Consider the following 24,737-nt stretch of genomic DNA (forward strand, 5'->3'; position numbering starts at 1 on the left):
CTCTTTCTCTCTCTCTCTTTCTCTAACTTGCTCTCCCACCCTCCCTCCATTCTTGCAGGGTAAGAGAAGTCGGTGTAGATGGGGAAGTGAAAGGGTTGGGAGACAGAAAGCAAAAGAAAAGGAAAAAAGAAGAGAAACTTGATTTCGATTTTTTATTTTTTTAAACTTTCTTTCCCTTCTTCCTCTCTTTTGCCTCTGCTGCGCTGTAAGAGAAGAGAGAGAGAGAGAGAACGAGGGTGAGAGAGGATGAAAGTGGCTGGATTACAGGGCTGCTGAGAACACGGAGACACTGACAGCTACTCAACCTCGCAGGTAAGACCAGAAGTCCTTTAGTTTTTTTTTTTTTTTTTTTACTTAGGATATTTTAAAGAGTCAGTCTGTCATTACAGTCTCTCATTCTTAATTCCCTCTCTTTTTTCTTGTACCTCTGTCACTTTTTTTCTTGTTTTCTTCTTCTTGGTGCAGATGGTGCCGGGGTCCACTTCACTCTTTTGACCTTATTTATTATGATAGCTTGAAAGTGGGCCTCGAGTTCAGCGGGCCAGTGTCGCTCTCTCTCTCTCTGTTTCTCCCCCTCTTTCTCTCTCCTTTTCTCTCTCTCTCTCATTCTCTGTCCCTTACTCTGTCTATAATTCACATGTTTTCAAAACCTTTACTCTCTCTCTCTCTCTCTCTCTCTCTCTCTCTCTCTCTCTCCAAATTGGCAAAACATTAAGAACACACAAATTAACTTTCTGAACACCATGCAATACAAATATAGAATAAAAATAATTAATAAATATAAAATCTCTTTTTATCTCATTCTTTTTCCCTCACTCTATCTATAAGTTTCCTGTTTTAACCCCCCCCTCTCTCTTTTATCTTTCTATAATTTACCTGTTTCCCTACCCTTACTTTTTCTCTCTTCTCTCTCTCTCTCTCTCTCTTTCTAATTCCATACTTTCCAATACTTTTTTCTCCCCCTCTGTCATTCTAATTCTCTGTCTATTTTTTATCTTACATGTATGTATCACTTTCTGTCTCTACTCTTGTTCTCTGTATTTATCTGTTTTTTAGTTCCTTATATTATAATTGCCCTGCTTTTTCTTTCCCACTTGTATCTCTCCCTCTCTCTGTCTCTCCCCATAATTCTCTTTTTTCTCTACTGTACACTATCTCTCTTTTATTCTCTCTCTCTCTCTCTCTCTCTCTCTCTCTCTCTCTCTCCCTCTGTCTGCTGTGTGTTTAAGGGTGAGAGTATCTCTGTTGTGAAAACTGGGTTGAAAGTTGTGTGTGTGTGTGTGTGTTGTGTAACCACACTCAGGGGGTGTGCTGTAATTTAGTGTGTGTTAAAGAGTCGGGTTTCTGACACTGAGAGATATTACAGATAGAGAGAGAGAGATGGGTGGAGAGAGGTTTAGAGTATATGTATGAAATAAACCTGTGTAAGTAATATATATATATATATAGGGTGTGTGTGTATATGTAAATATATATTATGTATAGTGTATATAGTAAGTAAGTTTGCTGCTGAGTGGGTGGGTGTGCTCTGGCTCCGCTTGTGTTTCAGCAGAGATCCTAGGAAAGATTAGGCACACGATCCTCCTGAAATCTCCCATAAACCCTCGTTGCTCAAGCAAGACGATGTATAGGCCGTCACACTCATCCTGAGCAAATACTGTATGAAAGAATGTGCTGACATGCTGTTGTGCAATGGCGCAGTGTTTCAATTTCAGACCTGCTGTGTTTCTGTGTGTGTCTGCGTATAATACGCTATGTTCAAATGGTATTTTAACATTAGGTAGAGGTCAGATGTTACAGTCCAGAGACAGCATCCAGCTGCTTGGCATTGTGGGGGTTGTAGTTTTACGTAACTTGGGGTGAGGGGGTTGCAGGGTTGGCCTGTAGGGTAGGTGTGTGTGTGTGTGTGTGTGTAATCATGTGACTGTTCCTCTGTTTTTAGTGCAAACACTGCATCGTTAAATTGTGTATGTGTGTTTGTTTGGCAACATGTACACAGAACAGGTAATGTGTGTGTGTGTGTGTGATCTGAACCTGTTTCTTTCTAGTGTCGTTTGGATGCTTATCTGTTCTCTGAACACATTCAGGTGCTCTCGTATTGTTCTGTTGTCAGGTGAACTTGTATTGGTCTGTTTATAGGACAGGTCTATTGTTGTACCTCCTAATAATTTTTATAACTTTATACTTTGTACTTTATAGATGTTTTCAAGTCTTACTGTTTGAACCTTTTTAAGGTTACACTTTTACTTTTTTAAAGTCAAAGTTTAAAGTGTAACGTTAACTATTTGAACCTTTAAGTTATACTCTAAAAAGTTAGACTCTAAACTTTTTTAAGTTACACAGTTATTTTTTGATACTCATAGAAATGTTCACTATATACTTCGAACTTTCTTTAAGTTACACACTTACACATTTTTTTGTGTTTAAGTTATTCTACTAAACCATTTCAAATTATACTCTTAGAACTTTTTTTAAATGTTATACTGTTAGACATTTTCAAGTTATGAACTTTTTTTTTCTAATTATACCCTTAGAACTTTTTACAATTATATTCATAGAAACTTTTCAAGTTATAAGCTTAGAATGTTTTAAAACCTTTTATAGTTATACTGTGAGAATCTTTTCAAGATATATGCTTTTCGGCTTGTTTTGGTTCAAGTGAATGTTAAAGTCAGTTTATATTATTACAGCTTTTTTCTACTCTTAGACCTCTAGAAGTTTTACTTTTTAAAGTAATACAATAGCAACACATTTTCAAATTATACTATTTCAACATTTCGAGTTGTATTGAACTCTTCCAATTTGTACTGTTAATATTTTTACAAAATGTTTCCAAAACCATTTTGAAAAAAGGGGAGTATACAGGTGAAAGGGTCTAAACTTCCTTTGTGTATTGTTAATTCAAGCAGGATTATTCAGTCCTTCTAACCGTGCTTGAATGAAACGATACACGGGGGAAGTTTTAGGCTTAATTGGCCTTTTATAGCTCTAACTGACCGAATAGTTCCAGTTCCTCCTTGTGAAACATGCACACAATGTGAGGACGTGAACTCATCTGTATGTCAGTAGTGTGTCATACCTATACACTGTCAGAAAGAAGGTACCACCGGTGTACGGTTCTTTATGGACCTCACTTTGTGCTGTAGTTAGGGGAACATAAATGTATCTGTACATGTATTTTCAAGTTGTGGCTTGATGTTTAAATTTTGGGTTTTTCTGTGAGATTATTGTCTAGTTACAAAACAAAAATCGGATTATTGCCTGATATTATCATGATTATTTACAGAATTTCGCAGAATATTGTGATTAATATGATTAATTATTTTCTAAGCGAACAACACCACTACTAATGTACTTAATCTAAATATCATTTCACTTTGCCAATCTTACATTCATTCTTTTGTTTTGCATTTAAATATCCACTTTTAAATGCCTAAGAAGAAGTAAAATTGTGAATACGTTTCATTAAGTGCAAAAGATTGTGATTTTTTTTTATACTTGGTTTCACAGCGCTAATACAGTATATTTATATACAGTATGTATGTACCTATGAGTTGATTTTTCATGGGGGAATTGCCCTCCTTGTTACTCCTATAATTGACAAAGCATTACTAAAGCTCCCTCCCTAGAGTGTCAAAAAAGACACACAATAAGAAAAACATGATAAAGTGCCCTCTAGAGTGCCCCTTCTTGCAATAAATTGTGATTTTGTGCCTTCTAGATCACAAAGTTTTGCTAATGTGTCATAATGGGTGCCTATTTCTGGGTGCCCTTCTGCCCTTATAGTAGAAACATGTCTCTTTATGAAGTTCCATCTACTGAAGTTCACCACCACTCCACAGTGTTATTATGGTGCTCTTTCCAATAGAGAAAATGCGTTAGGATGAAGTGCTGAATAGGGTTCTTCTACAGGTGAGAAAACACGAAGAAGTGAGCCAGCAGTGGATTAAATGTGATGTGGTACCCTATAGGTGTCCTCACAATGGGATAAAAATATATGGTACAGTTGGCTTTGGCCCAATCCCATTTTACCCTTAGTCCTACCACTGATTCTTGTTAGGCTGGAGTGTTAGAGGGAAGTGTTATGGCTACACAGCCCTTAAAACGCTCCTTCAGAGTCATTGGCAAGATGGCGGCCCAAGCGACACAAGCGAAATCCACAAATGTAAGACTTACCCTTGAGAAATATTACGATATCCACTATATTACCATAGTTTAATGTGTAGTTTCAATGTTTTATGAAACCACCATTTTCTTCAAATCAGGATAAAAAAATCACTAGTAGATCATCTTAGTAGCTGCCTAGCTAGCCAATTTGCTAGATGTGTTGTTCCAATTATTCACCCCTTCCCCTATATTACTCTTTTCCAAGGGGAAGGGTAGAGTACAAAAGAGAAATGGGATTGGGCCAAAGTCTAAAAAACTCATTCCGATTCATAAACTTGCATCCACATTATGTTCATTTATGTTGTGAGCTTTAGCCACACCCCTCTAGAATGTACCCATTCTACCCATGTTTTGCAGTTCAGCCTAGTTTTAGACTAAATATCAGTGTCAATAATGTGTTATTCTAGGCCTAGTCCTAATCTAGGTCTGAACAAACAGTATGACTACTTTTGTCCTGGAAATGCACTATAAGGACACACTGTTATAATCCATCAACCTCGGGACATTTTCCATGACCTTCCTAAACGTTAGTTAGACACAATAGAGAGAAAGAGCGAGGGATAGAGAAAGAGGCACTAAGGTCACCTCTGCTTTCTGTGTTCTTTTAGTCATATGACTTGTCATGTGACCTCCCCAGCAAGACATTAACCCTGAGAGACATCTGGACAGCAGTTTGTGTGTGTCTGTGTCTGTGTGTGTGTACGTGTGTGAGTGTGTGTGTGTGTGGTACACAGCAAGAGAGAAACAGGATCTCTTCTCTTTCCCTTCTGCTTTTTCTTCCCATCTCTTTCTCTCTTTTACACACACACATGGACACACACACACAGATACACTCAGGTATACACACACACACACACACACACACACTCTTTCTAAATACCTGCACTCCCACTCCACAATGAATGCATTCTTCCTCTGCCCCATAGACAGGACTAGAAAGGTGTGTGTGTATTCATGCTTTCTTGTCTTACTACCCTTGTGAGGACCAAGCATTACAGTGATAGGACAGCATGACATTTTGTACAAATGAGGACTTTGGTGGAGGAGGTCCACAATGGAAGTTCTCACAAGTATTAAGAGCAATTAGTGTGTGTGTGTGTTTGTGTGTGTGTGTGTCTGTGTGTGTATGTATTTGTGTGTGTGTGTTTTCGATTTCATAGGGGAAACCAGTAAAGAGACCTTGTGGTAAAAGGACAGTGAGCGCTTAACTTTAATGTAAGCTAATGTAAAAAGCTTGTATGTAATTTTAATATTTTTTTAATTACTGCTTTCATAATTGAATTGCCATAGTTTGTATTGGCATAGTAAGTCTGTACTGTAATCTCTACAATATTTAGAACTGATCCTGCTAATTTTGTCAGCAGTTGTATCACCAATAAACAACAGTGATCCATTTCCACTAACAGCTGTATGTTCAAGCGCCATAACACAGCCTCCACCATGTTTAACAGATGATGGTGTGATATGCCTTTTTTTTTTTTTTTAGCTTTTTTTAGATGTTATTTTGGCAAAGTCTAATTTCCCTGTTTATGTATTGTTTCCTGTGGTTTGCATCTTGAGGTGGATCTCTCAACTGTAGACTTAGTCAGTGATATGCCAACTTCCTCAAGAGAGTTATTGGCCTCCACAAGGGAATGAATATGGCGATTATTTGCATGTTTTTTAGAAGCTTTGGAATTGGTTAACATGCCAGTACAGTTGTTCCTTTATAGTTTTTTCACTTCTAAACTTTCTGCTGTCCTGATAAAGTTAAAAGGTTAAAATTTTAATCGTCACACACAAACAGCTACAGGCATTACGCACTTCAAATCAATTAGGATTAAAACACAGTAAAGCACTGTACTTATTTACATTATGGCCCTCATAAAAATACATAAAACACAAATTACAAAAAAAGATAAAATGTATATATGTAAAATATAAATAGAATATATAAAATACAAGCTAAAACACAAATGTCAAATAACATAAAATGACATAATAAACAAAATAGTTTTGCTTTATTTTGTATTTGTGGCCTAATAAGTATTGGCTCTCATTTACAATTATTGCTGTCACAGCTTCAGAATTGTATAAAATGTCAATTGCAATTTTAAAACTTTGCTAAGGACTTTTAATTTGAAACAAGCAATACAAGAAGTGTGATAAGGAGAGAGAATTAAGGAAGACAGGGAATGGAGGAAAGATACAAACTTTTGGACATACACTAAACAGTGTGCACATCGATCATGATGTGTTACCTCAGGGGGCAGCTTGAGAACTGTATGTTCTGTATGTTGTGAGGTGTTATGTTGTGAGTGAGGTTAAACATGAGCCAATATGATTTTGTTATTATTAATATCACACACTTGTACTGCACAGTACTGTACACTCTATACTGTCCACTGTATGGCCCCGCGTCCCAACACGGTTAATACAAGTATAAGTGTGTCACACAGGAATGATTTGATTGGTAGTGATTTACTAGGGGCGGAGTTTCTTAAGACCAAAAGCTCAATTTAGGGTGTCCCACTGTGTGCCATCGCCTTTAACTTTCTCTCTCTCTCTCTCTCTCTCTCTCTCTCTCTCTCTCTCTCTCTCTCTCTCTCTCACTCACACACACACACACACACACACATGCACACAAACTAGTGGCCTTTTTAGTGAGACAAGATTTGAACCCACCACCACCCTCCACCCCCACTAATGCTTTTATACCGCTTCATTACACACACTTCACTCTCTCTCTTCACTTGTTCCTCTGTGTCTTTACTTATGATACAGTAAGCCCATTACTGTTTCATTAATCTGTGGATACACTCACAGTAGTCTGTGTAACTCTGTGTGTGTGTGTGTATATATGTTTTGTCTGTTTTGATAGCTTTGTGAGGTCTGTACGTTTTCACGGTTGTTGACATTATTTGCAACATGATAAAGGAAGTATTATTAAAGGGGCACTGAACCCCTTGATATTTTTTGACTCCGCCCTAAGTTTAAAATTATAAAAGGCTAAAAAATGAGAGTGGTAGTTTTGGAGGGGCACTGGGTGATGTATGGTTTAAAGGCAGGGCAGGAGGGAGAGCCGATTGGCTGAGCTACAGCTGCAGCAGCAGCAGTGTGCCTCTGATAGTGGTAAGACACATTTGCGTTTATTACTATACAAAATGTAAGTGTATTAATTTTATAAATGCAAGAATTTAAGTAATATGTGTACATTTTTAAGGATTCAAAAACACACTATACAGTCGCTACAGTCAGCACAGCCCATATACAGCTCTGGAAAACAGAGACCAAATAAAAATGATTAGTTTCTCTGATTTTAGTATTCATAGGTAAATGTTAGAGTAAAAGGAACATTATAGATTTATTCTACAAACTACTGACAGCAATTAAAATTTTGTCATTTAGAGCATTGTCATTTTTTTTTAGAAAATGAGAAATGGTCAAAACAATGAAGAAGATGTCACGCTACCAGACCTCAAATAATGCAAAGAGAACAAGTTCATAATCATTTAGACACAATGCTAATGTAATAAGAGCTCAGCTTTCATGCATCTTGTCATTCTCTCCACCAGTGTTTTCGTTCATTATGTCAGCAATTATATCAGAACCTTTGTAAACCTATTTTTGTAAAGGTTTGTTTTTAGAGTAGATTTAATGTAAAATTAGAATAATAACACATTTACAGCTTTTATATTGTTGTAGCTGAGTTTGTGCTGAATAAAAGCAGGTGTAGCACTTTGGGAACAAATGATATTTGCGTAATTTAAAAAAAAATTAAAAATTGTGTTTTATAACACAATTTTTCTACATTTGTCTAAGTAAATTAATCAACTCACCCACTAGCACTCGCCCTATCGCCCTATCACTTTTAATACCCCGACACTAGGAGGGTGAGGACAAGTGCAGCATCACTAGGCTTCCAACACACTCTGAGGAAAGCATCAGATCCCCAGCTCTGTTTGGGGTTTAAACTCCAGGCCTCAAAATTAAGTATTAACATTAACACACTGCTATCATGCCAACCCCAACCCTGACCCTAGTTTAGATGTGGGTTCAGCCATATTTAGCTAAAGTAGCATGTGGTTTCTGAAGATAGCAAAGCAAGAATGTTTTTACTGGAAAGATGCAAGATATTTCCGAGAGAACAGAGGGAACACAGTGATCCATTTTTATTGTAACTATTTAAAACACATTGTACATTCACTGTAGGGTCAGGGTCACTTTTTAATCCTTATATTGTAGCAAAAAAACAGGGTTATTTGATAAAAAAAAATAATTCATCATGTAGCTACATTTAATACATTGTTGAAAGTGTCAGCTCTTAAATACTGTGGAATTCTATTTGGTATATTTTTACTTCATAAGCAAAACATAAATGAGATCACATTGAAAAAGCCAGTTAATTTTAATTGCTGTTAGATTATATTTCAGCTAAAATAAAAGAAATACAAACTACACAACTGAAAAAGGGCATAGTTAATATTTCGCCATTTCATATCATTTCATATCATTTCATATCATTTCATATCATCTTTTTTTCCTGTCCCATCCCGTTCTATTTTGTCCATTTATGTCCTGTCCTTTCTTGCCCTATCATGTCCAATTCTGTTGTGTCTTTATCTTTCCTTTGCTTTCCATTTTCTGTACTTTTCTTTTCATGTCCTGTCATTTGTTACCCGGTCCTGTCATATTCTGCCCTGTCCTTATTTTTCATTTCTTCCCCCTTCTTTTTCATGTCTTGTTCTATTCTGTCCTTATTTTTCCTTACCCTTTTCTTTTTATGCTTCTATCCTATTCTGTTTTATTCTGTCATATTCTGATATATCCTTTCCTTTCTTGGCCCATTCTTTCCTTTCCTTCCTAGTTGTTCTTTTCCTTTCCTATCCTTTCCTTTCCTTTTCTTTCATCTGTTCTGCCTTGTCCTGACATTCTGTCCTGTTGTGTCTCTTTTCTTACCTCCTTTTCCGGTTTTGTTCTAATCTTTGTTTTCTCGTCCTGTTTTATTTTGCCCTTTTCCTTTTTTTCCTGTCCCTTGTCCTGCCTTCTTTTGTTTTATTCTACTCTTTTCTGTCCTGTCCTGTCCTGTCCTGACATTTCCTGTCCTTTTTTGTCCTTTCCTGTCCTGTCTTTTCCTTTCTCTTTTTTTCTTGTCCTGTCATTTCCTTCCTTTCATTGTCCCTTCCTTCCTTCCTTCCTTCCTTCCTTCCTTCCTTCCTTCCTTCCTTTCTTCCTTCCCATATCCTGTCATGTTCTGTGCTATCCTGTATCATCCTACCCAGTTCTTTTTATCCTGTCCTGTGTTATTCTGCTCTTTTTTTAAATAATTTTTTGTCTTGTTCTTTTTCTGCTTACGCGTAACACTATACTGAAATTTAGAAATTTAGTCATTTCAAATTCTACAGTGTTTATTCAGTCAATTTTAGGATGCTTAATACGTGAACATGTTAACTATTCCACTGTAATATGATTTGTTATTAATCTGTTGGCTTATTCTGTCTGTGTTTGTATTTCACAATAACCCAGTAAAAACATATCGTCGCTGTCCTATGAAAAACACTTATCTCCATTTTTGTTGATTTTTAGTTTACTACATAATTTGAACAGACAAACTGTCCTTTACACTGTGCCAAAATAAACTAAAAGCCTGAAATCAACTCTTTTTACATTGACTTCCATTGAAAGTTTACAAGGTTTTTTTTTTTTTCTCTCCTGTAAAGTTGCTGTTTTGGATATAAGTGTTTTTCACTGGACAGCAACAATATACAAATCAAATCCATTATTACTGTAGACTCTGGGTTAATAGCAGTTTCTCACATTCAGGTCCTGCTGCATCACAAAAAAACCTCATACAACAATCCTCATAAAAATACACTCATAACTCTCCTGCACACACTGAACACTGGAGGGCACTTCAGCGTCCAGGTATTTTTAGTTCTTGCTAAGGTACACACTCGGAACCTGCAGTTTATGTGACTCAGTCTTAGTGCTGAGAATGGGTGTGCGCATACACACAAACATAGCACACACAAACACACAAACACACACACACACACACCATACACACTACACACACACCATCAGATGACCTTGACTCAAGAGAGTTTATGCTGCGGCGTCAGACATTTTTCTTCCTACTAACTTGTGTGTGTGTGTGTGTGTGTGTGTTTGAAAAGTGTATTTATGGCAGACACTTTAAGATAGAGCTTAAGTTGAACCTGATTTTCCAGTTTGTCTCTTTGCGAGCAGTATATGTAATGCAGTGCTTGGAAAAAACCTTAAAGTGCCGTTTGTGTGCGTACACACAAACACACCCCACCTTCCTCCATATCCTTAAACAGAGTTTTAGGACTGGCATCAGCAGTGATCAGTTATATCCCTTCCTGTAATCACTTTTCATAATGACTTTCCACAGGCTCCCCAGTGGCCTTTCCACTCGTGAAATAAAATGACTGTATTCTTAGCATCCATAACACTTTCAATAAGGAAACAAAAAAGGAAGAAAATGTTTTGATTGGCAAGCAAACCTATACAACACTATATATATATATTTATCTATCTCTCTATCTATGTTATTATTCAGTAACTACTGGATATAACTAGCAACTATACACTCATCCATTCATCCATCCATCCATTAACCCATCCATATATTCACTTATCATGCACTCTCTGACCCACCCACTCACCCATCCATCCATTCACTTACCCATCCATCCATTCACCCACCCATCCTTCTACCCATCCACCCACTCACTTAGTTAATTAGTCAGATTAATCAGCTCCCGTTAATTTGTTGATATATGATAATTAGATACTGTCACACAGTAGTCATTGATGAAAAGTAAACATATTTCTGTGGTACAAATTAAGATAATACTTACATCTTTTTTAGGGGTGATATATATATATATATATATATATTATAAACATTTTTTTTTTTCTGTTAAATTGTGTTCCTTAAAGGCCCTGGCAGTTTACTGCTAAACTGTGTACACTGAATTTTGTACTATTTTCAGTTATTTACTGGACCTAAAGAAATTAAATGGCAAAACTAAAGGAAAAAATGGGGGTGTTCTAAAACTTTTGACCGGTAGTGTATATAAAAGCTAAGTTTAAATGTGTCATGATATCCATAACATGTTTTTTTGAGAAATACTTTTATGAAATATGAAATTTCAATAATGAAGATACTGGAAGGCAACCTCACTGTCATTGGGTCATTTTTGACCCACTTATACATCTAAAGGTTAAACATCAAATATTATAATATAATATTAAATAATTAAATATAATAATGCATTATGTGTATTGTAAAAATGTCTCTTAAGTATCGCAATGTTACACTTCTGCCGTATCGTCCAGCTCCTGCACAGTGTGTTTTATCTGAGAATGATGATGATACTGTTTTAAAGAGAAGACTTTGCTCCTCATCAAGGCTTGTTTACACTTTAGCCAAGCTAACCTTACGTTTTATGACTTACCCATAATGCTCGGAGATGGGGTGGGGGGGAGGGGGTTTATGACACTGCACTGCCTGGGCGATTTGGAGATTAACCCCCAACCTACCTTTTCCTTACGCTCAGGGTTCCAGCTGAACGGCTGCTCCTGACCTGCTTCATCTGTAGCGTTTCTTCTGGTCGTTGTGTGCGTGTGTGTGTGTGTGTGTGTGTGTGTGTGTGTGTTGTTCTGTTTGGTCATCTAGGGTCAATATGTGATCAGCCAGTGACCTGGAACAGGAACTCAATTTGACCTCTGAATGTAGCATAATTTCCTTTTAGCATGTGCTCTTCTCTGTTGCTTTTCTTTTCCCTACACATTTGCACACACACACATACACACACACACAGAATAAGTTAACCTTTAGTTAAGGAGTTGAATGCGTAAAGGAGAATAAGTGACCATCCTCATATGACTTTTTAGTGACTCAGTTTCAGACTCAGCAGCAACTCAGTCGCTTATCACAGGATAAAACCCTTTAGTACAAAGTGCACTCCCCAACATTTTACCAGGGTTTTATATCACAGTCATCTCTGTCCAGTGATGAAGCGCCCCACCATAAGCTGATGATGACTTGACAATCAAAAATGGGATGTAGGAGTTGAGCTGATAAATTGATATATTTCATCACACTGCATCGTTTTAAAAAGAAAATATTTTCTAATCATGTCAGGGACAGTGTTCATACTGCCAAAAGGGCATGAATAGATTAGTTTTATTGGATTTAGTGCAGTGTTAATCCTTGAACTGAGTTTTCTTATCAGCACGTAGCACTGATATTACTTACAGCTAATCTAAACATTAATGTTTTTCATGTCAAAATATTATATGTTTTTGCAAGAATGTGCAGCACAAGAACCAAAAGCATCAACTAATGGACTGAAAGCAGCTTCCAATGAAACAAAGTATGGATTAGAACCAATAACAGTTAGAGTGAGGTTAGAGTGGTGATTAGAACCAAATCACAAACACAGAGAAATCCCTGCTCAATAGAAGTGATGATTAGACCCAAACACAGTGTAGTGGTGGTGGTCTCAGAACAAACCAAGTGGTGATTAGGACCAATCACAGACTCAGAAAAAATCCTGATCAATCAAGTGGTTATGAGAACCAATTAGAGTCAGAGTGTGGTTTTAGAAAAAAGTTTTGATTAGAACCAATCACAGACACAAGTAGGTGCCTGATCCATAAAAGTGGTTATTAGAACCAATAACAGTGAGGGAAAAGGTTTTGGAACAAACAAAGTTGAGAACCAGTTTAGAACCAGTCACATACACAGGGAGGTCCCTGAGTAATAAAAGCAGTGATTAGAACCAATCACAGTCAGAATAAAGGTTTTAGAACAAAGACAATTGTGATTAGAACCAATTATAGTTAGGGGGAGGTCTTAAAACAAATAATGTGGTTATTAGAACCAGTCAGAGTCAGGAAGGGGTCTCAGAACAAAGAATGTGGTGTTTAGAACCAATTGCAGACAGGGGAAGGTCGTAGAACAAATATAGTCACTGACACAGTGAGCTGTGCAAGTTGTGAGGTGTTATCTTGAGGTTGTACACCGGCCTTTTGCTCATTTCAAGGCTTCTTGAGTTATTGTTATTAGGTGTTGGACATTTATGTTTGGTTAAAACATAAATATATAGACAAAACAATATTATTGTTTCAGACTGATGATCAGTCAATTGTTGAGTCAGTTGAATCATACATAAATATGTCTTATCTTCGTTACTAAAGCAACACTCAAATAAACCCCAGCATGCACAAACCTGTCTTTACGTTCTGTCGGGAAATGTTTGCAGGCCTATTGCATATGCATGCACACAGTGATAGGATATCAGTGATACTGAAAAACAACTGGCACTCTAATGGACTTTTAATATTAGTTAACCCTTTAAACACTGGGGGTATGCTTGTGTTTGAGATTGTTGGTCAATTGGAATAACCATTACAGGGATGTTTGTGTGTGTGGTTAGTTTAATGGGACCAAATGGATTATTATAAAGATATTTAGGACTTTCATTAAAATACCTTTATATATCTACAGCTCTGGAAAAAATAAAAGACCACTTAAAAAGAGTTTCTTTGATTTTACCAAATTGAAAACCTCTGGAATATAAACCAAGCTGAACTACTTGAATTTTTGCACCAGGAGTGGCATACATTTATCCAAAAGCAGTGTGTAAGACTGGTGGAGGAGAACTTGCCAAGATGCATAAAAGCTGTGATTAAAAACCAGGGTTATTCCACCAAATATTGATTTCTGAACTCTCAAAACATTATGAATATGAACTTGTTTTCTTTGCATTATTTGATGTCTTAAAGCTCTGCATCTTTTTTTGTTGTTTCAACCATTTCTCATTTTCTGCAAGTAAATGCTCTAAATTACAATATTTTTATTTGAAATTTGGGAAAAATATTGTGTGTAGTTTATAGAATAAAACAACAATGTTCATTTTACTTAAACATAATCCTATAAATAGCAAAATCAGAGATACTGATTCAGAAACTGTAGTGGTCTCTTAATTTTTTCTCCAGAGCTGTATACAGTATATACACACTGATCTATCTATTCCCCCACTTCTCTCTTTCTATGTATCTCTATGTATCTCTCTTTTTTTCTCTCTATGTAGATCTCGCACTCTAATTCTTTATCTCTTGTCACACCTAGGAACTTTGCCCTCTCTCTCTCTCTCTCTCTCTCTCTCTTTATATCTTAGAGAGGTAGGGAGGTAGGGAGGGAGGCAGGTAGAGGAGGGGACACCTTTTCTTGGCCACACCCCTCACAGGCATTGAGCAAACACTTCACCGCCTCCTACACCCGCTCACACACTCCAATCTACTGCTTCGCCAGCCATAAGTCTTGTGTATGAGTGTATGTGTGTGTGTGTGAGAGAGAGGGTACACGTTCAGGTGAGGAAGCCAGAGCCAGTGTGTGTGTGAGTGCGTGAGGTCGGTGTCAAAGCACACTTCCACTGACTGTGGGGTTAGCTGGACACACAGACACTGGGGTCACCTGAGGAGGCAGGTACAGTGTCACTTTTCTTAAAACTACTGCCGCGTGTGTGTGTGTGGTGTGTGTGTGGTGTGTGTGTGTGTGTGTGTGTAGGAGAGAGACACTTCTTTGAATGAATCCTGAAACTTCCATGAAACTTTTAGGCATGTGTGTGTGTGTGTGTGTGTGCTGTAAGTGATTCAAGCTTCAATTCAGTTCACCCTTAAGGTTTGTAGTCTGTTAGAAGCTCTGCATTACTTTGCCTGTTTATTACCTCTTTATTACCTGTTTATTGTTTGGCTATGATGTCACAGATATGTCTATTTTTTGTGACCTTGTTTAACCTTCACTTGACTTCTTTTTTTTTATCAGTTTCAGTGTTAAAACTATACAGACAGTACCTTGTAGAAAGAGAGTGTGTGTGTGTTTTACTGTAGCTAAGTGCTAAAATAGCCATTAATCTTTGGACTCTACACTTTGGCCTTCAGTGTTTGCTGTTAGGGTGGGCCCGTAAAAGACCAAACCTAGAGCTCCAGAGTTTTCAAAGACTCTGTTGGTTAATTCAACTTCACTTCGTCTGTTGTAAACTATATGGACAAAAGTGTTGGGACACCTGTTATTCACTTAAATAAAACTTTTTATTAGATACTGGAGCATTTCTGTAGGATCCAATTGCATTCAGTGACTTTCAGAGCATTAGTGAGCTCAGGATGTTGGATGATGACCACTATGACACTATAGCCCATGCTTGGCATTCGATATGGTAAGAACAGAAGTAATTTTCTATTCTTCTGATTTTTTAAACCACTTCAGCAGGTGGTCTCAAATCTGATCACTCCAATCTTTTCAGGAGGTGGTCTGAGACGCATTTAAAACTGATACAAATCTGATCACTCAAACCTCTTCCGGAGGTGGGCCAAGACACATTTAAAATTGATACAAATCTGATCACACAAACCTCTTCAGAAGGTGGTCTGAGACGCATTTAAAACAGATACAAATCTGATTATTTAAACCATTTCAGAAGGTGGTCTGAGACACGTTTAAACCCCCCCACCTTTTCCATCCCCCAACCCCAACCCAACACTCCCCAATGGGAGGAGTACAAATGAATTAACAACTGGTTGCTGCATAAGAAATGAATCCAGAGGTCCGAGACATATATTACAACCAAAACCCCACCCATTACAACCAGAACACCAGAAATAATTACTACACAGTGAGGAAATGTACATATTGTGTCAGATTTGTTGAGTTACAATTCACCAGTCCTTTCCTGCTGTACATGATTTAGCATCTGCTTGGTTATGTTCATACTGCAGGCAAATCAGATTAATCTTTAATAATTCAGATCAGTTGAGATTGACGGTCCACACTGGTATTTGCAAGTGGTCAGATCAGATTTGCATGTCCAGACATCACAAACATATCTACATTGGTGTCAGTAACTAACCGCTGCCACTTTTCTTGGGCTCCTGCTATTCTATCACTATGGATTTGATGAGATCTGAGCATCCAGAGCATCCAGACTAAAACACATATGTACAAATCACCATATTTCCATCTCCAAATGTGTTTTGCAAAAAAAAAAAAAAAAAAAAAGATTGTATTTGGTTTCTGTCTGTCCAGTCTATCAAAATGTAATATATATATACAATTTACATATGGCAAAAAAATCAGATTTCATATGGCTGACTGTTTAGACTATCATAAATCAATGTGGGTACTCTCAAAAATCAGATTTCATGTGATCTTTTAAACAAATATCTAAGATCTAAATCTTTAGATTTCTGTCTGTCCAAAACTCAATCTGGGTACAATCTACATATGGCAAAATTCAGATTTGGGCTGTCAGTTTCGGCCTAGCCTAAGGAATAAATGAAAGTGGTGTTTGTAATGTAAAGAATTTGCTTTATTTGTTTGGTAAACAGTCACATTATTTGTTTAATTGTTATGTAAATCAGTGAACAGCTTTTAGGGTTAGGCCTGAACACAGCCCTAACCTGTTTACGCAACAGCTATGAGTTCTTACTGTGAAAGCAGTTTGGAGGATGTGAGCAGAAAGATCAGCAGTGCTGAAGCAGTACAGTCACATGAACCAGTGGTTTCTGATAGGGAAGTGAATGCAGGGTCCAGATCAGAATAAAAGTCATTGCTGCTGAACACGCTGTAATTACATGTAGCACAATGCAGCACTGAGAGAGTGATAATACTGATATGGAAAATTCCACAATGCTCTGTCATTTTCATCTAATGGCTACATAAGTGATTCAAATTGTAAATGTTGCAGTGTAGCAGCGAAAACCAAGTGTGAACAATTCTCCCATAGTTTCACACTGAAAAAATATAATTTTCTGAGGGAAAATAAGTGAACGGACCATTTATAGAGAACTTTTTATTAGAACGAGCTATATAAATCTTTATATACGCATGTTTATATTTCCTTTTATCATATAAAAGTTGTACCGTGAGATGTAGTTGAAACAGTTATTTCAGATATTAAAAAAAATAAAATAGCAGTATCAATGCGTAAAACTTCAATCTCCTTGATAAACCACAGTATTATTTCGTGCACATCATAAAAGAAATAATTAAAAAAAAAAACTTTATGGGTCTGTTTCCCAGCCAGGAACTAAGGCTAGTCTTGGCTCCCTGTCCAGTAATCTGCCTATATATTTCCCAGTATGTTTCACCAACAGACGGTGCTCTAAAACAGGCAGAAATGTCATATTTATGCCAGTTTACACTTATTTTCATCAAATAATCAGTTTTAGGTATCTAAAACAACACTGTCATGTGTCAGCTCTTACCTGACCTGGACAAGTTATGTGAAATGAGCCTCAGATCAAAAGGAAACATAATGATCATAAGTTTGTGTAATATTTAACATTCTGTTCTTAGTAGATTAATTACAGCTTTACATTACATGTAAAATACACATTTAAAAAATTTTTACACAATTATTACACTTAAGTTAAGCTTAATTAGCTTAGTTCATATCACTGTGTTTTTGTGGCCAGTTTGGCTTCAGAGTTGTGAGGGGTGTGACAGGCTGTATGGCCTATTCCATCAATCTTGAGTTGTCATGTCCCATCTGGAGGTAAAAAAAAAAGACATTGGCATTAATTAAATAGGTCTTTATGCATAATGTGTAAAATGTAATTAAGGTTTTATGATATGGTAAAAAGCATATGCTGTATTTATTAATTTAAAATAAACTGTGCTACCAATTTTAGAATGAAATAAATTATGTTGATTAGATATAAACTATATTATATAAACGGTGTGAATGTTTGCATCGTATTGTATTAAGCAGCAAAAAAGTTTACATTTAAAACATTAAAAATATAATATTTGACAATATTTGCAAAAAAACATGTACTGCAGTTTGGCTATTGCACATGCACACATTAATAACGACCCTAGTTTTAAGGCACAACTTTTTTTGACGCATGTTTGTTTTAGGATTCTGAAAATACTGCCCATCAGGAAAGTAGAAGTACACTTCTGACACCAACTCCCTGTCTTGACTCATCAGCAACTTTTAAAGTTAGGAGAACAATGGTGCACATTTAATGTTTGTATTGTTTGCCAAATTTTAGCTGTAAAGGAGTTTTGCCGAAAGTTGAGGGATCCATAAGATCCACATTAAAACCGGTTAAATCCGGTTGACTAGGTCTTGTAGGTTTGTTAATGCCAAGAATGAACAATCAAGTCCAAGAGATAAGATTGTGAATGATGCCATCATCATTTACCACTGAGGAGATCAAAGTTCATCTAAATGGCACTCTGTATGCGTGTGACTCTGTATGCGTGTGACTCTGTTTGCGTGAATTACAAACCTTCAATTTTTTAACAGGAATATTAGTCTAAAATGCAAAGAGGAAGCAGATATTCGTCAGTTTCACTTTTTGAGGCATGTGTCGTGGTTTTCTTGACGGCTAATCAGATTGCTCCTCGTAGCTCTCAGATTGAGCAAGCCTGAGGAATGTGTGTGGCAGTTCTGGGCCGTGGAGGGCTGTGCGTGTGTGTGTGTGTGTGTGTGTGTGTGTGTGTGTGTGTGTGTGTGTGTTTTGTGTGCACTTGTACTTCGTCTTAATCAGACTGGATTTCTTATTTCCTTCTTCCCTATTCCTTCACTTGGTCATGAGTTTCTATTGCTCTTTATGGTTGTATGTGGTTTCATGTTTACTGATTTTAAATGCATTCCCAGACAGCAAATGTACGTTGGATTAATGCTCATTTTTCAATTGTGAGATTAATTAATTAATAATAATTAATTAATTAATTAATTTATGCATGTCAGTTCTAGGTTGATTCAACATTGATTCAACATTATGGTTTTATATGTATTTTATATGTTTTATAGTGCCTTTTAGTTAAAATTATGAGGGTATAAGAGCCACAAATAGTCAAAGCCTTTAAATTGATGTTGATTTAATGTCAGTAAGTGATGCCTATAAGGCAAAATCAAATAAAGTGTAACTGCATCTAATGATTATTTTGGTGGTCGACTAATCTGTTGATTATTTTTCTGACTAGCGAACAATTATTTCTGCCCTCCATCTGTTCCCTAAATAAAAACAGCTGAATGTGGGATTTAAATGCTGTTTAAATGTACAGAACATTGCCCTTTAAATATGAAAAGTCCTGCTCTGTTGTGGATACTTTTAAAGATGCAGGCCGAGTTGAGTGTAAACTGTGTTTCTTTTCCCCCCTTTTTTGTATGGTGCTGTTAAGTAACAGTTAGTCAGCAATAAACCTTTAGAGTCAACAAATCAACTAATCCTTGCAGCACTAAAATAATAGGTTGTTTTTCTGTCATCAATATTAAAAGATGTGTGCATGTGAGCATAATTATTTTTTTATTCAATGTTCATTTCTATCTGGGTTGGATTTATTTAAGTATAATCACGGGTTGACTGCAGTTCTTAAATATGGATCATTTATACACATTGTACAGTGAGGTGCAGTTGAAACATTTATTTCAGATATGTGTAAAAACGAATAATAGTAAGCAATATGTTACTGAGAATGTATCACAAGGAAAGGGTGTTTTGGCACAAGGCAAAGCGCCTAAAACTTCCTTCCCCTTACTAAAATCACAATAAAGCAGGGTCCCTAATGGCTCACTGCTTTTATGAAACAGTATCGAAAATAGAAATATAACATATTAATGTTCATATTTTATTTATTTTATTTAAAAAAGCTTCAAGATAAACTGTTCAAACTCCACACAGTCCAGACTGTTAGACAACATAGGAACAAAGGTTTTTCCACTCCATCAAAAAATAGCAAGTCAAAAGTTCAGACACAGCTTCTCTTTTCAATGTTTTTTTTTCTCTACATTGTAAATGAATTCTGAAGTTATCCAGACTATAAAGGAACACATGAGGAAACATGTAGTAACTTAAAAGTGTTAAACAAAGCATAATACCACAAAATGTGAAGCATTAATAACTTGGTAGTTAACTTGGTATTTTTTATTTACTTAGTTGAGTAGTTTTTTGCCATAATATGGATTAGAACATTATTCAAATAGGGCTATTCACTTTACTTACCAACTCTACCTCTTCACAACTTTACAACTGAATCAAAATAATTAACTCTTGACTGTTAACTGAAAGCCATTCCAAGAGAATCTACCTCATAAAGCTGACTGATAAAATCCAGCTAAGATGTGCAAAACTGTCTCTATCTAAGAAAGAGGTGCTAAAGTAAAGTAATCTAAAATATAACCAAATTCTGGTTTGTTTAACACTTTTTTGTTTACTAAATAATTTCTTTTTTTTTTCTTCATAGTTTGGATAATTTAAGGTGTCCAAACATTAAGGTGTTTGACGTTTGGTACTGTATGTTCATGTATTTATGTCAAGTTTTTTTGTCAAATTTTGGGAAACACTTTACAATAAGGGTCACAAATAACAGTACTTATAATAGTAATATACATTGTTAAATAGTTAAGAAATACTTAAATTAATTACAAAATTGGTATTAGTTAAGTACATTATTAAACATTACTAAATTTGAATGCTTCTTGATGTTATGAATAATAATACATTGAGATATTATTTAATAATTTCTCAACTTAATAATGTTAATAATGTCTTAATAGTAATGTTTTTACTTATGTTAAATAATAATTAGTTAAGCTGTTTTGTAGTAAGTACTGTTAATTTATGCTCCCTTGGTTCAGGTAGTGTGATTGTAGCCTGGGTGTTTGTTTTTAGCCTTTAGCTAATGCTAGAGGAGCTAGTTAACTGAGTAGCATTACCTTAACCGTGCAGTCCCTGCTAACTGGATATAGCAGTGTATTTATAGCATGGCAAAAATGTATAATAATAAAACAATGCCAGCCACTTAACGTGAATGATATTTACAATAAACACTCCTCCATTAGACAGTGTAACACTAATATGCTAGTTAGCTATGTTAGCTATGTAGCTATGTTAACTAGCTAACTAGCAACATTATCTGGAGTCTAGCAAGAGAGGTTAGACACTATTAGTTAACTAACTAACCTAGTTTACATTATTTACTGGATTAAAGCAGCTTAATAATCAGAATTACTGTATCTTGTAATAATTATCCAATAATAGTGAAGTAGTGTTAAACTATGGTTGTGTTTTTCTTCACTGATGGAAGGGAAATGACTGATTATGGGAGCTTTGGTAAGTCTATGCTCCACTGTTCATTTCAGACTAACTTATTTTTTCATTCTCTTCACATCATTTATTCACTATTAACCAGAGATTTATACAGCTCTGTAAACATTTTAGAGACCACTTCAGTTACTCTGATTTTGCTATTTATAGGTTTATGTTTGAGAAAAACAACATTGTTGTTTTATTTTATAAACTACGGACAGCATTTCTCACAAATTCCAAATAAAAATATTGTCGTTTAGAGCATGAATTTGCAGAAAAGGGGAAATTGCTAAAATAACAAAAAAGATGCAGAGCTTTCAGACCTCAAATAATCATGCATCTTGGCATAGTTCTGCAAACTATCTAAATAAACTTTTATGAATTGTTGCCATTTATTTAGATAGTTTGCAGTTATGACTTATTTATAAAATCAGGGGTGACTGTTATTACCATTTAGTATACAAGTATATGACTGAAATAGAAACTTAAAACAAAAGATGCAGTGATTGTATACTAATAGTGTATAATGACACTGTAAACTATAGTGTAGAGTTGATCCTGGAGCCCTAAAATATGATTCATATGATGTCTTATGGCTTCTAACAACATGTATTTCGCTCTGACAGCTTAATAAATCTTTTGATTCTACTCCTAACAAAAAAGGAGAGTTTAGTTATGTAGTTTGTAATTTACAAACTTGAAACCTCAGGAATATACGTGTTGATTCTTGCATCTTGAGTTAAATTTGTAAAATGCAAAATATGGGCTCTGAAATAAGATATATTCACTTTGTAGACTGAACTTCCTTTTTATTCTAACAAATAAAAAACAATCCTCAAAAGAAAACAGTATGGGTGAGGAATTTGCTGTAAATTCTAGAGTTCATGTACAATTTTTATTATTCTTCACAGTTATTTTGTGATCACAATTTATTGTTCTTGTGAAAAATAACAGTTTTCTCACAGTTACAACTGTTTTTTTACAAAACAAATTGTGATCTTTTGTGATCTTAAATCCATGAGTTTTTATCTGAAGAATTTAAGAAATAACCAAGTTACGATCTAAAAATAACAGCATTTGTTGACCTCAGTTTATCTTAAGAGCACAAAAAAGATGTAACCATGAGATAATAGTAAAGAAAATGTAGTGGAAGAGGCTCTAGTACTGTGTCCCATGACTTTTCTCATATCCCTTGGAGGCTAAAAAATGGTGCCCTGACCTTCATAATAAAAGTGTGGGGCATTTCAAGCCAGAAGCCGCCGTTCACAGTCAGTGACCTTCTAACTGTAATGTAACTAATGTGTTGATTCATAACCTAATGCCTCTAACCTAATTAATCAAGAATTGTCTTTTTATATCAAATGAAATGATAAGGGTCGTAAAGACAGTGTGCTTGCCTCAGGGTGTTAGGTGCTCTCAGTTGTGTAAGCTAGATAACCAGTTTTAAATGTGAATGGCTGCTCATGAGAAGCCAGATAAGTCAAAGGTTGGGAACGATGTGGTTTAATCATTATGCCTCTGTTGCTGAGATGATTATGAATGGAGAAAGACACAAGGTTTAACCACATAACCTTTGTGGACCTTTTGAGGGTCCAGAGGTCCATTATGTGCTCATGTTAAATATAAGTCATACATTTGTCAGACAGTTGCTGAATAACAAGCTTTAGAATGTAGACATACAGTGATTGTGAACCTTTTAGGAGTTTGAATGTTTCTACATAAATTTGACCTAAAACGTCACCTGATAAGAAGGACCAAATGTAAAATACAAAGCAAACATTCATTATAAATTGCCGAAAAAATATCCAGTGTTACATATCTGTAAAGTATGTGAACCTTTAGAATTAGCAAATCATTTGAAGTTGAAATTAGTGTCAGGTGTTTCCAAGTAATTGCATGACAATGAGATGTGAGTGGGCGTAGCCTGTTTTATTTCAAGAGCACAAGTCTATCAAATCAGTTTTCACAGGATGTTTGTGGAAGTGTATTTCCACAGCATAGAATCCTTATGAACCTGTGAAACATGATGGTGGTAGGATCATGCATGATTTAGGGCTGTTTTACTGCATCTGAACCCGGACAACTTGCCATTCTTGATGGAACAAAGAATTCTGAGTTAAACCAGCTGAAATAGGCACGCGATTTTATCTCAAGAGAATGTGGGTCATACAGCAAGACAATGACCCTAAGCCCACAAGTCATCCAATAAGTTCTAGGTCAGATTGATGCAAAAATATAGACTGAATAGTACTTAAATTCTGAATGATTCTCTTGCTGGGTTAAAAGGCATATCTGGTTGATGTACATGCTTTCCACTGAAGAGGGAAACTAGAGTATTAAATCCAAAAGTGGCATGTACAATACATGAAACGTTCACTTATCAGTCATGTATAACCAGTTCACTTGTGATAATGAGGATGGTCATGTGACCTCTTAAGAAATCAGGGTAAGGAATTCGTTACTATGATGATCTTCAAGAAATCATGGTTGTTCTTAGCCCAAATCTCTATGCAAAAATAAATAAATTAAATTAAACTAACAAATAAGCCATTAGAATACACTCCCCACGGCAACACAAACACACACACACACACACTCTTTCCCTCTCTCTGTCCCTCTTATTGTCCCGCTCTTTGATCCAGAAAGCCCGCCACATCCTCCTCCCCTCTATCCCCCCCCCCTTTCTGTGTGCACTGAAGTGTGTATAGGTGTGTGTGTGTGTGTGCTTGCGTGTGTGTAAGTCCTTACTTTGCCCTCTTAGTTACTCTATACAGTGTAGTGTTTGTTCTAGAGAAGTAGGCATTGTATTATACTCACCAGCACAATCTCTCTCTCTCTTTCTCTCTCTCTCTCTTCCTCTGTCTCTAATCTATTTCTCTTTCTCTCTCTTATTTTTTATTTTCTAATTCAGTAACTCTTTATCAATATCTCTAACATTGTCTCTATCCTTCTCTCTTTATCTCTCTGTCTCTTTGTCTCTAGTCTATCTCTCTTTCTTTCTCTTTGTCAGGGTCTCAAACATTCTCTCCTCTTTCCCTGTCTGTCTGTAGTCTCTTCTTTTCTTTTTCTGTTTTTTTTTCTTTTCCATGTTGATCTCTCTATGACTCTCACTCTTGTTTTCTTGTCTAAGTCTCTTTTTCTCATCATTTGTCCTGTTCACTTTAGCCTCTCTCTCTCTCTCTCTCTCTCTCTCTCTCTCTCTTTCTGTGCTGTGTGCATCTGTGTGTGAATATATACGTTTAAACTTCTTCACCTCCCCACCCTTCTCTATCAGGCCTCTTATCTGCATTGTTGCTGAGCAAAAGTCAACACACACACACACACACACACACATATACACAAACACATCAAACACAGATATGTGAGTGAAAAATGCATTTGACATAACATGTCAGAGAGTGAATAGCAAAAAACACTACACCCACTCTGCTTACACACACACACACACATACGCA

The 24,737-nt window shown here is 36.1% G+C and overlaps 1 protein-coding gene across 6 annotated transcripts in view; it reads left to right on the forward strand.

The window, feature by feature from the left end:
- rbm47 (RNA binding motif protein 47) overlaps nucleotides 1-24,737 on the forward strand; it is a 48,169-nt gene continuing 23,432 nt past the window's right edge. Inside the window, exon 1 of one of the 6 annotated variants that reach the window (XM_022682050.2) lies at nucleotides 1-312. The gene's annotated coding sequence lies outside the window, so the exon portion shown is untranslated. Of the gene's footprint in view, nucleotides 313-14,471; nucleotides 14,669-15,169; nucleotides 15,399-24,737 lie in introns of those variants that run through there. The other 5 variants (XM_022682049.2, XM_022682045.2, XM_022682046.2 and 2 more) reach the window with 5 other exon arrangements.

The sequence above is a fragment of the Astyanax mexicanus genome, chromosome 25 (genome assembly GCF_023375975.1).
Source record: "Astyanax mexicanus isolate ESR-SI-001 chromosome 25, AstMex3_surface, whole genome shotgun sequence".
In the NCBI taxonomy this organism is placed as follows: Eukaryota; Metazoa; Chordata; class Actinopteri; order Characiformes; family Acestrorhamphidae; genus Astyanax; species Astyanax mexicanus.